This window comes from Pholcus phalangioides, unplaced genomic scaffold (assembly GCF_987345545.1).
Source record: "Pholcus phalangioides strain wild (caught in Gottingen) unplaced genomic scaffold, Ppha-v1.0 ptg000028l_1, whole genome shotgun sequence".
NCBI lineage: Eukaryota > Metazoa > Arthropoda > Arachnida > Araneae > Pholcidae > Pholcus > Pholcus phalangioides.
Window position 1 is genome coordinate 6,605,554 of NW_028301618.1, and position 12,956 is coordinate 6,618,509.

The window sequence follows — 12,956 nt, forward strand, 5'->3', positions numbered from 1 at the left end:
GTTTTCTTTTCATAGTATCTTCTCTGTTTCTTTTGTGACAACGCATTTCGAATTTTTCTTTTTAATGCTTTTTTCTCCAATTCAATTTCCTTGCGAGTTTTGGGAATTCATTGTTTGGCATTGTATTCCTAACAGACTTGAATGCGTCGAGACTTTTCTGCAGGTGGAAAATTTTCTTTTCTGAAGCCGCCCGTGAAGGCTTTAAATGTAACTGCTTTTCCTGCTTTTTGACATGTTCTGATTTGAGCCCCACTTCCATTTCATTCACAGAATCTTCAGTCGCAATTGTAGCAGGCTGAATAGTTTCTTCATTGTTGGGAGCTTTAGGTGGGGAGGATGCCTGAAAAAAAAAAGTATAGTAAGACTTTTGACGAGAATCTTCAATAAATATTGTCATGAAGGGGGGGGGGGTCGATGATCGTATGGGAAAAACACATTTACGTGAAACCAAATGATTGACATGAGAATGTTCAGAGTTTGAGTTGTTTCTACTGTTTCACATATTAAAACACGTGATACAATCAGACATACAAAAATGATTCTTACATTCGAAATAGAAAGCCCCCCCCCCCCCGAATTTCTTTAAATCAATGAGGATGGAAACTTAACCCATCAGAGGGGAAATTACAATTAACTCAGGCGGATACGTGGTTATCATTCACGGTGCTTTTGTCCATCTTTACCTCATCTGGACGACACACAGGATAATCAAGTCCTCAGAGTCCTTTACAACTTTATTAGGGGACGTCCGGCTGAATACAGGTATGTAAACATTCATTCGAACCGAGAACAACTTCGGTCTATCGCCATAGGCAATTTACTACCGATTTTGTGCCGGAAGTATCAGTGTGTGTGTGTGTCCCCCAAATACCCCGGGCCACGAAAGCGACTGTATACTAAGTGTACAACACACAGAATGCATTCAACTGCCTGACACCTGGCCAGCCGCTCATCTGGCATGGTTTCAAGGGAGCTGCCTCGCGACCTTTGCCTACAAGGAACAGCTTTCGCCCTTATTTAATTAAAGACTAATTCGTGCCTTCCTCGCCTTGTCCTTATTGGAAGTCGGAGTCGGGATCGTCTGCCTCTTGATCGTCGTTTTCCTCCTCAGTCCATTCTTTTTCTCCCGACTCCTTCTGGGTGCAGATGGGCTCGTCGTTCGATCTGCCGCTCCCGTCCGCTTATTATGGAGCCACTTCATGTTCTTTTCCATAAAGTCGACCAGTTCCTTGATTTACCTGAGTGTTTTATCATCCTTTGCCATTCTCTTAAACCACTCGTTCAGCGTTGTCAATTTCTTTGAAAGTTGATGCCCGTGGTTCTTGTTGGTTTTTAGCTATCTCCAAATGTTTATTCTGTTTTTCCGGATTACGAGGAGAGCATTGATCTTTAACGAGATTTCCGATATGTGTTTGTACATTGGTCGTCAAAAACGACTCCTAGAATCTTGATGTGTGAACTTCTCTTGATGAATTGTTCACCAAGTCTAATGGACGGAGGTCGTTTCGGGGAGATCCACATGAATCTAGTTTTCTCCATAGCCATCTCCAGCTTATGTTCCCCAGGTGGGCTCACCTGAGCCAACAAGCCAAGGAGGGTAGACGCGTGGTGCAGGACCTGGCCACGGCGGAGGGCTCACCCACCAAACCAAACATGGCCAAGAACACCCATGCTCTGCCCCTTGCGGAATATAAGCAAATTTCCTTGCGGCTGGGCCATGTTGGAAAAACACTCCCGGTATCCAGGCCCGGCGAGCATTTTGATTCAAGAGCCGCAGGGTCCAACCTCGCAGATGACCCCCGCCGTTCCCAAGACAGCGACAACCACGCTCGCGGAAGCGCCCAGAGGCCAACGAGCAGCAATGACGGAACACCCACCAGCACTGCGCCTCCGACCCACGCAACCAACCAGCGAAAACACCCACGAACCCAAGACCTCACCATGTCCACGAAGAATGCCACCATTCGGCGGCGCTCTCCAGTCCATTGAACCAACGGGACAGAACGATGGGCCGTCCTCATCCAGCGACACACGTCCTTCCGTTCCCATCATCGCACCCTGTCCCTGACCACCCATCAGTAGAGGCGATTTTGGCGGTTCTGCCCCACCGCAGCCGCCGCATCTTCCCCCCCCCCCATTCCGCAGCCATCCCTCAAAGAGCAGCCAGCACCTGAGTTATTTTCTTGTGTGATCTTGAGGGGTCTTTCCTAAATTAAACTTTAGTGTCTGACATCAAGTCAACGCAGGTGTAATGACGTCACCCTAGAGAGTTATCAAACTAGATATTTAAATTTCTACTTTTTTTCAACCACCTCGTTAGGGATCTTTCCCAAATTATCGTTTGTATTTTCTTTTTTTTTTCATTCGTCACAAACCATCATTTCTATCAAAAGATTTCAACGCCATCTTTTTCCAAACTGAAATTAATGTTTCCAACGCTAAGAGGGATCTTTCTTAAATTAAACTTTTTTTTTTTTTCTTTTGTAATATCCTAAATATTCCTTTTCTCAATTACGAGTTGAACATACACATAACTCAAAGAATGACAGAAACTTTGATTAAGACGAACTAAAAACTTTATTCATGGAAAAATAATATATATATACATGAAGCATTGAATATTTACACAATTTATATATTTAATACGTGAAAAAAAAAATTAACCCCCCCCCCCAAAAAAAAGAAAAAAAAATGTGTATATAAAACCAACACCATAAAATATATACAAAAAAAAATTATTTACACAGTGTCCATCACTTATACCACGAATTCACTTTGACCAGAGGGAGAGGAGACATCTTTTCATTTGAGGAGTGCAAAAAAATATATTGAAAACAAATAAATCACCGAAAATGTAAAAATAAATAGCTATGAGGAAAAAAAAAATGTGGCTATGAAAAATCACCGGAATATAAAAACAAATAAATGACTATGAAAAAAAAAATCACTGAATTTTGTGATGGCCATAAGCAAAAGGGCTTATGCCATCGTCTAAAATATATCTGTTATTGTCATGTGCCGACAAACTGATTTGCCGCTGTGGAATTGTTTGCAGCACATGTGACCGGGATTGAATTTTAGGCATCTCGTGCCTCATAAAAGAATTTTAACGCAGACAATGATTGATTTACTTCTTGACGACTGAGCGCACGACACCCTTTGCAGTCTTTTTCTCAGTCACCGGTTATAAAACTGTACATCTTTGGACGTAGTCCCACAAATTCGACTATTGGGTTTACTGCTGTCTCATCCTTCATCACCCCGATGACCTTCTTGTTTCTCTCGCTGTACAATTTGTGGTCACCGGGATAGTTAGATGCGTCGAATTTGTGGGAATCTCTCAGCATATTTTCATAAATGTCATCGGTATAAATTCCATAGCACAACGAATCCGTGTCGGTGAACAATAAGGTCGCATCCTGGCCGTACTTTTCCTTGACGTAATTATAGTGGAAGTCCGCCATCGGGTGCTTTGATAAATCTAAAATAGTGACACCGGTGTATGTCGGACGATCCAACCTGATGGCAGTCTTCTTCATTTTTAGCACGACCAGGTCTCTGTTGCCTTTCCCCGTATGCTTGGTAGCCAGTTCCCATTAATACATTTAAGCCAGTAATCTTAACCTATTCCCATCGCGTTGTGTAACTTCCTACTGAGATTGAGGTCTCCTTCTATAGTGAAGAGCAACCTACAATTCCAGTATTAACACAGGTTTAAACATATTCTAAACTAATTAGAAGTTATTGAGAGACTTGAAAATAATTACGTATACTCCCATTTAAATTTACATTGAATTTATTTACATTATTATGATGATTCATTACAGATTACACAGGTACATGCACATTGTAAAAGTTAATTGTTAGAGATGTGGAGGAACTTATTCTAAAAACATGACAATACATATTGAGCATCACTTACCCCATCAAAGCTCCTAGACCACAATTTCTTCGACTTCATCCTTCTGTCTAAGATTCCGACTCCCTATCCCTCTGATCTAACTCAAAAACTCTCTCTCACTCTGCGGAATGCTCTTTTCTCTCCGTTAAAATCTCTTTATATTTTGATTGATAATTTCAACTCCACCTTTTTGCGCTATTTCAAGACTTTCCATTCGCTCATCTTGAAATTCTCTTTTCCCGTCTGAACCACTTTTTAGTATTAAACATAATTTCATTGGCCCTTCTCTGGGAAAATCTCACATTCCCATAACCTTTGACCCTACCATTTAATTTAGATCCGCTCCACGTCCATAGAAACCGTCTAGACGCACATTCCTTCGTTAATCAATGCATTTGACCAGCGACAAAGATTAGCCTTATCTTATTTTTCATAAGATTTCCAGTGCCACGGTCTTCAGCTTGACACGAATATTATTTTACCCACCTAACATTCTCAACTAGGGTCCCGTTTTATTACATTTTTTTCATTATCTCCGACTACATACAACTGCATTCCAAAATATAGCTTTTCCCATAAATTCAACAGTCTGTCTCCTAGGATTAAACTTTCCCATCACATGCGATTCCCTATTACCCAAAATTTTGCCTCCTGACCTACATTCTTATACTATCGTAGGTTTCTTTTACCTTCACTGTAACTTCTTACTTTTCTTTCTTTTCTGCTCGTTTTCCCATGGATCACTACTACTATTATATAATATCCATAAACTATTTCGATTTTCCCTAACTACCATCAATTAACTCATCTCGTTAAGATTAACTATCTTTAATTAACTCATCAAGTTAACATTCCTCCCCTTGACGGAAAAATTTGCTCACAGCAAATTTTCAATCCTCTCAGCCTGGGACTAGTTAACTACTGAATCATTCCTCCTCTTCCATTTACCCTTTCATCATATTGTTGATTTGAATTGAAACAACAATACTGTATACTATACTAGGCTGGGTTGGGGCAAGTCATACTCAAAACACATAACTGTTTCATGATAAACACAATCATACTTATTCATTTTACAACACCATATAATGCAATTCTTTCTATAACATTTCAAATACTGCAGCTAGAATGATTATTACTTTCTACCTTCACCACATATCGATTATGTTCATGCAAGTACTAAAATTATTTGACTTCAAGGTCCACAAATACTTAAGGGTTACATAAGTAATAACATATATTCTTTCAAAACATTAAAATATTAAATTTACTAGCACATGAATAAATATCCCTCAACTAAAGCTTGTAATTAAACATAAATGATAAACAGAAAATCCATTTGAAAAATAGAATATGTGATAGGGCAACAGATCTCGCTAGCATCATCTTCCAATGGGAGAATCATAAGGTGAGTCTGCTTGTACCTAAATAAATCATATATACAATGACCTTCTCCATTTCTTCTTATCGTCTACATAGAGAAACAAGAGTAGAACAACTGAAAATAAAAATAAATATCGTTAGAAATGTCATTAAGATAATTCTTGAAAAGTGCGACAGGAATGTATTGGGAAGTCCATTCCAACCGGAAAACCAACGATCAGGAGATACTTGTCCTGCGTAAAACTGCAATGTAATTAAATTCGGATGCAACAGTTCAATGTCTGCAGCTTCTAAGCAAAACGACAGCGGCTGGCAGGTATGTACGGTACAGCCATAGAGACATAACTTGTCGGAAATGCACCTGGTTTCCGCCTTAAATTCAATCATCTGCTTAGTGGGTGTAGATTGTAGTCTCAAAGTACTAGTAGCGACCTCGATTCGTTCAAACTTGACAGTCACCATGCCCTCAGCACACGTCGAATACGCCATGAACGTCATTCTGGCGAGTGGCGCACAGGCATAACAGCCAGTTGTCGTGATTTCCTCACTTTGAAATTTAGGACACACTGTTCTTCTTTCAACTACAATGTTATAGTTGTCAAAGATGAGTTGCACATTCACAGGTTTGGTGAAAAGCAGCTCCGATTTCAACTGCTCGTTTTCATCAATGAAATAATAATGATAGCCTATGGTGCGAGGAAGCGCAGCGACTTTGCTATCAATCATACGGTTGAGCGCGGAATTCTTCATGTCACAACGAAGCAACTCCTCATATGCACTACACACGATGCTACTTTCCGCGAAAATGAAAGTTTTTGTTAGTGATGCATTTGCTTGAACCTGCCCGATTGCGTTATCTTGAGGCACCCCTGCTGGCGAAACATATTCCATATATGCTTCACGTTGTTTCCCGACACGCCTAATGAGCGACTTCTGTATAAGTTGAGTCGGTTGATCATAAGCTCCTAGAACTTTTATTTTTATGCCGTTCGTTGTAGGCATCGCGTAATTCATCACAGTGGCTTGTGATGTTCCGTTCATACTTTCCTCCATTTCGAGATCGTATGAGCAAGTATACCCTGTAATCGCCCTGATTTCGTAGGTACGGAGATAGTCTGGAACCAGAAAAGCTCTGTAAAATAAACAAGGTTGCGAGTCTATTATATGACACGACGATGAACCTCCATCAATCGCAATACATCTGTTAATTCCCGGAAACTGTTTAGATTCCGTTGTTTCGGCTGAGAACCTTTTACCAGAAACACAGTGTTCTCCCCAACCGCACATAACATTTTGAGGACACGCTACCTGTGCTACCGCTTTCAATTCCGTGGGAAATGTAAAGTACATCCTCTGAGTATTCCATGAGCATCTAACTTTATTCAGTTTGATACTCAATGAAAATAAATTATTTTTATTTTCGTCCTGAAACCATAAACAGTGAGTGTAATGTAAATTTTCTAGTGTCACCGTCGCTTGAGTGGTCATTTTACATGATTGCGCATCGTGAACATCTTCACACTCTGCCGAAGTCGATTGCACGATTAAATGATTATTGCATAGGGTTGATGAGGGTTGCACCATAGCAAATAATGCTATTAGTACCAGCATGTTCACTGCATGCTCTGGCATCCCTACACGATTAAGATACTCTTGCGTTTGTTGTACTGAATTTCGCAAACGATTTCCCGCATGAGCACCTCCTATCATCGTAATTCGAGCCGTTCCTTTAATCAATCGAAATATCTGGTAAACAACCACCACTGTTGTTTTTACCACTTGGAAAATCGCCACCAATGCGGATTTTAAGTAAATTATTGTTATTGAAGCTAACAATATACACAGGGTGTAGACGAAATATGCTGCCGTTGCTGGAAGACATTTCAAATGCTGAAATGCTGCTATACAAAAGAAACACGGTAACTTTCTGCATATCGTACGACCATTGACGTGCAGCTCCTCTCGTATCGTGTGACCGCCTTTCTCGGCTACGAAAATAAATCGCAATGTCCCTGGAAAACGAAGAAAGTTTTCTGGAACTACGGCTTGAGTAGATGTGGGATTAAAGTGAATTATTGTTTCCAGGCCCTCTTTACGCACGATCAACAGTCCTGGAGATGACACTGCCACAATAGGATCATGAAATTCCAAAGTTTCACCATTCAAGGTGAATATGTCCTCCTCTTCATCAAGTAGCGACCTTCTATGACGTTGATGTGTTTGTGAGTATTCTAATGGGTGCTCACAAAACGCCAAAGATATAACGCGGGGTTCATCAATTCTTTTAACACCGTCATAATGAAAAATATTGGACCGACCAACCTTAATGTGGCAAAAGCATGCTGATTCCCTACTGCAATTTATTTCTTGGCAATACTCGGCAGTTCCATTACAAGGCAACTGAGTAGTGCACGCACAAGGAAATCCATCCTTATCACATTCGAAGATTCGTGACGTTCCAGTTAATGATGCATTTTGTGATATTGCGAACGGGCGACATGTAATGAATTTCTCCTCCGTTAGTGGTGACCAAATGTAACTAATCCACTTTTTCTGGTCACACTGGCTACATAGCTTTGAGATAGCACAACTATTTCGTGGGAAATACTCGAGGTATTCTTTGGGGACCGCATGGGAACACTTCTTAGTTCCTTCATTAAACAAACAATATTCTGCGTTGTGTTTGAGCGCCACCACTGGTAATAGCGCCAGCACCAAAATCTGAAATTAATTGAATGCGTTTAAGGTATAATTCTTATGTTTTGATTTTTTTTTTTTTTTTTTAATGGATAAGTCATACTCAACAAATCTTGCCATGTTTCCTTAGTCCCTCCACATCACTGCATTAAGTCAATTTAATATTACTATTCATTAAATTAATATGATTTACTTTAAATTTTCTTTGGATTTTTTTTTTTCAATTCCTCACCTCAATGACATTTAAGAGTTTACTCGCCAATTTATCAGCTAATCGGTCCAGCACCGTTTTTTCCGACTCTTGTGATGCACTAGGTTGTGCCATCCAAGCAAATAATTTATCAGCAATATTCATATTATTGCTACTCGCATCATAACTAGTTCCACCTTCCAACTCTCCATCTCCAGCAGGATTGGTACTTTCTGCCATCCTGTCAATAGAATTCAATTTTTGCACTCTATCATACACATTGCGCGCACGTAAATTGTAACGTGTTGCCTCAGAATTTGACTGAGTATCAGCCACATTCGCGGCAGTTAAGCTGCTTTCGGTTTCATTTACACTACACGCGTCATCAGTAAAAGATAACTGTTGGGGGTCTACGTGAAAACTTTCTGGAGAGACATGGTTTCCCAGCTGGTTTCGGTTTCCCCCTTTTGCATTCGGAAGCAACTGAGTCTCTCTTCTGGGGATTATGTACGAATGCCATAACTCAGGCAGTTGTAACTCCCCCCCATTGGCTTCATTTTCTTTTTCCTCTTCGTCGTCTGAATTCCCCCCTGCACTTACGATTTCTACTTCTGACCTGTCCTCTACTTGCGACTCATTTCAGGAAATGGGTCATATGGCCTATGTAATGATACTTTTGTGAGTCTATCCGAATGGACCAGTTGAATATCTTTTGGTTTATGTACGTTTTTTATTCTAAATAACACTGGAGATTTTTGTTCAATGATTCTATATGGTTCTGTGGATAGCCTACATAATTTATGAGACACCCCTCTTTTGGGTTTCCCCGGGGTAAATAAATATACGGAGTCACCTAATTTTAACTTCTTGTCAACAGCCGTTCTGTCGCGATACTGCTCTAGACGTTCTGCTGCTTGCAGCATGCTAGAACGTACAAAATCATGCTCTTTCTGTAACTTTGGCAGCAGCTGCAATACATATTGTTCATGCGCATAATAATTAAAAACAGGTGGTTCTTTCAACAATTCCCCTGCCGTTACCATATCTCGTCCAAAGAGAACAAAATATGGTGTTTCCTTTAACACCGCATGAACAGCACTTCTATACGACATTAAAACATGGGGTAACATATCATCCCATTCTTCGGTTTCCGTTATCATGCACGCTAAGGTATGCGTAATTGTCGCATGACTCCTTTCATTACTGCTATTTGTCTGGGGGTGCAATGCTGAGGTAGCTAAAGGTTTGATCTTCAACTTCTCAAGCATGGCACGAAAAACTGACTTATGCAAGTTTGCACCTCTGTCTGTTGACAGACAAAATTGAGGCCGTCCATATCGTGCAATAATTTCGGAATAAAATGTCTTCGCCAACGTTTCAGATTTCGTATCTGGCAATGCTATGGCTTCAATAAACTTAGAAAAATTGTCCATCATGAACAAAACATATTTATTACCCGACATAGTTACATTGAATGGTCCCATAATATCTACCGAAACTAGCTCAAACGGTTCGGTTGGAATAAAGTTCCGTTGTAATGGTGCTTTCTTATTTGGATTATGACTTCGTCTTTCTAAACAAATGCGACAAGTGTTAACGTGAATTTGACAATCTCTATAGTATCCCGGCCAAAAATAATGACTACGCAGTCTTTCAAATGTTTTGTCGAAACCCATGTGACTACTCAAATTATCATGAATTTCTTCCAATATTTCTTTTCGCATTAAAGTCGGTATTACAATTTGTTCAATATACTCTTCTCTGACAGGCCTAATGTCTTTTGAAGCATAATGGCATAACAAACCATTCTTCATAAAATATGCTTCAACCATCTTTTTGACTGGCTCTGCATTAGCCGAAGTTAACATGTCTATAATTGGTTTTAAACGTGGGTCCAGTTTTTGCGCTTCGCGTATTCGATTTTCTAACGAAGTCGAGTGAGTTTCGACAGTATTTATCTGTCGACTTAGACAATCGGCGACGACATTGTCACGACCCGGTTTATGAACAATTTCAAAATCGTATTCTGACAAATTCAAACACCATCTCGTCAATCGCGGATTATGTGTTTTAAGGTTAAGCAAGTATTTCAATGGTTTGTGGTCACTTTCCACAGTAAACCGTCTACCTAATAAATAAGGTCTGAAATAATTGATACCCTCCATAATGGCAAGTAATTCTTGTTCAATTGCTGGATATTTCTGCTCAGCCGGTTTAAATTTTCGGGACATGTATGCAATAGGATGATTTCCCTGTTCATACCGTTGATATAGACAGCATCCGATTCCTATCTTACTGGCATCCGCCGACATTATAAAGTCCATATTAAAGTTAGGATATGCTAATACCGGTGGATTTCGTAATGCTTTCTTTAAATACTGAAAAGCTTCTTCTTGACTCCGACCCCATGTAAATGTGATATTTTTCTTAGTCAATAGGTTTTGCATAATCCGAATAAAATGGTATAAATTTCTTAAAGAAATTACACATTCCGAGGAAACGTCTACAGTCCTTCACTGTGCGTGGTTGTGGAAATTCATCGATTGCTTTTACATTATCGGTATGTGGACGCACACCGTTTTCGGAAATGACATGTCCTAGATATTTAATTTCTTTCTTCAAGAAATCACACTTTTTCGGTGCTAATTTTAAGTTATACTTTTCAAGCAATTGGAAGACTCGCTCTAATTTCTGGATATGGGTTTCTATATCAGGACTAGCTATCAAAAGATCATCGATGAAACAATGAATATGTTCATCATGTAATTCCGACAATAAACTGTCAGCTAGACGCTGAAATGCTGCCGGTGCTGTTTTTAACCCCATTGGTACAACATTGTATTGATAACACCCTTCTTCATTGCTGAAAGACAGATGTTTTCTATCATTTTCATCAATTTCGACCTGATAATATGCACTACAAAGATCAAGACTACTAAAGTATTTAGCGCCATTTAATTGTGCCGAAATATCCTGAATTAACGGAAGAGCATATTCATCCGATTGAATTGCTTCATTTGTCTTACGAAGGTCAACACACAATCGATACCCGCCATTTTTCTTTCGTACCATAAGAGTGGGAGCTGGATGACTACTGACACATGGTGAAATAATTTCACTCTCTAACATATCGTTTATTTGCTCCCTTAATTCCGCTCTTAAATGATACGGAGTTCTGTATCGGCGTTCCATTCCACGGTATTTTATGCTTTGCCAAAGTAGTTCGCCCCGATTTCCGTAACATCTCTGGCAAATACATGTGTATATTTCAAGAGCAATGGTAATAATTTTCTTTTTATTGCCGGTGGTAAATTATTTAGGTCAAAATCCTGTTCCGACAGTCTAGGCAACGTCTTTTTCCTTAATGGAATTGGAGCCTCTCTAACATCATCTTGTTCCGAAATCGTTCCAGTTCCCAATTTTGTACCCTTATTCACATGCCTGGGCTGTTCAGACATATTGGAAATTAATATTTGAATTTTCCCAGTCTCGTCAATTTTTCCCACTGAGTTTGCTACCCACAAATCACTCAGCTTATTGTTTCTTGGCGTAACCTCTATTTCACTTCCATATTCAAATCCTGGCACATTAACTGTAATCACTTTCTGAGTACGTGCGGGCACCCAAATTTTATTAGGCATTACTAAATTTACACATACATTTTCTGCCTGCGACACTGTAGCACACCCTGAATTCAATAGTTTTATTTCTGTAAACTTATTCTTTAACATGCCCCTTTTGACATCAAAAACAAAATCTCCCTTTTGGAGAAAATCATAACCTAAAATCATCTTATAATCCCTACTCAGCTCATACTCGGAGACATATACTTTGTGATTCACTTTGAATTCTCCCAAATTTATAGGTATGCTATAACACGCTTCGTGTGGTAACGTCTGGCCAGTTACACCACGAATTTCAATATTTTGATTTCTTAATTGACGACACTTCACAGTACACATTATATTATTCATAATACTAGAATCAATTACACTAATACAAGCACCAGAATCAATAAGAGCACAAAATTCTATATCTCCGACTTTCACTGTCACAATCGGTAGAGGAAAACCCCTAAATTGATTTTGTTGAATCCTATATACAATGTTTTCTTTTCTATTTACATGTCTTCCCCTACCCCATGACCGTCACTTCCGAGGTCGGAAAACCTGCTGTTTACAAAACCCTGTCTCTCCCCTAGTGCCCCAGTTATTGGAAGAAACCTGTCCCCTACGAAAATCCTGCTGCTGACGGGGATTCCCTCTGCGAAAACAATTTCGCAATAGGTGGGTGGTTGACCCACATCCAAAACACGCGAGATTCCCTCTCGGCTGGGAGCCTCGACCCGAAAATCGCGGAGGCACCTCAAACCTCTGCATATTACGTTGAGCTGGAAGTGGGGTAGTAGACATTTGTGGTGGGACCCCTCTTCCCCTACGAGCAAGGAAATTTCCTTCTTTTACTTCTCGTAATTCTTGAGCCAATTTTTCCATTGATGTACGCTGGAGCATACTTTCTTTCGCTACTTCCGCTAACATAGACTGCAATGTGTTCAATTCAAAAGAATTTCCCGTTGCTTGCCTCTCTATGGTATTTACTGTACCATAGTTACGACTATTTCCCTCTACAAGGGCAGCAAATTTGATTGCGGTGGCCAAATCTTGGGGGTCATGGTTTAATACATGTTTTTGTATTTTAGAGTTCAGCCCCGCTAAAAATTGTGACAATTTAGTACGATCTGCCAATCGTTCAACGTCTGGACTATTGAAATTTGCTCCTTGCAGG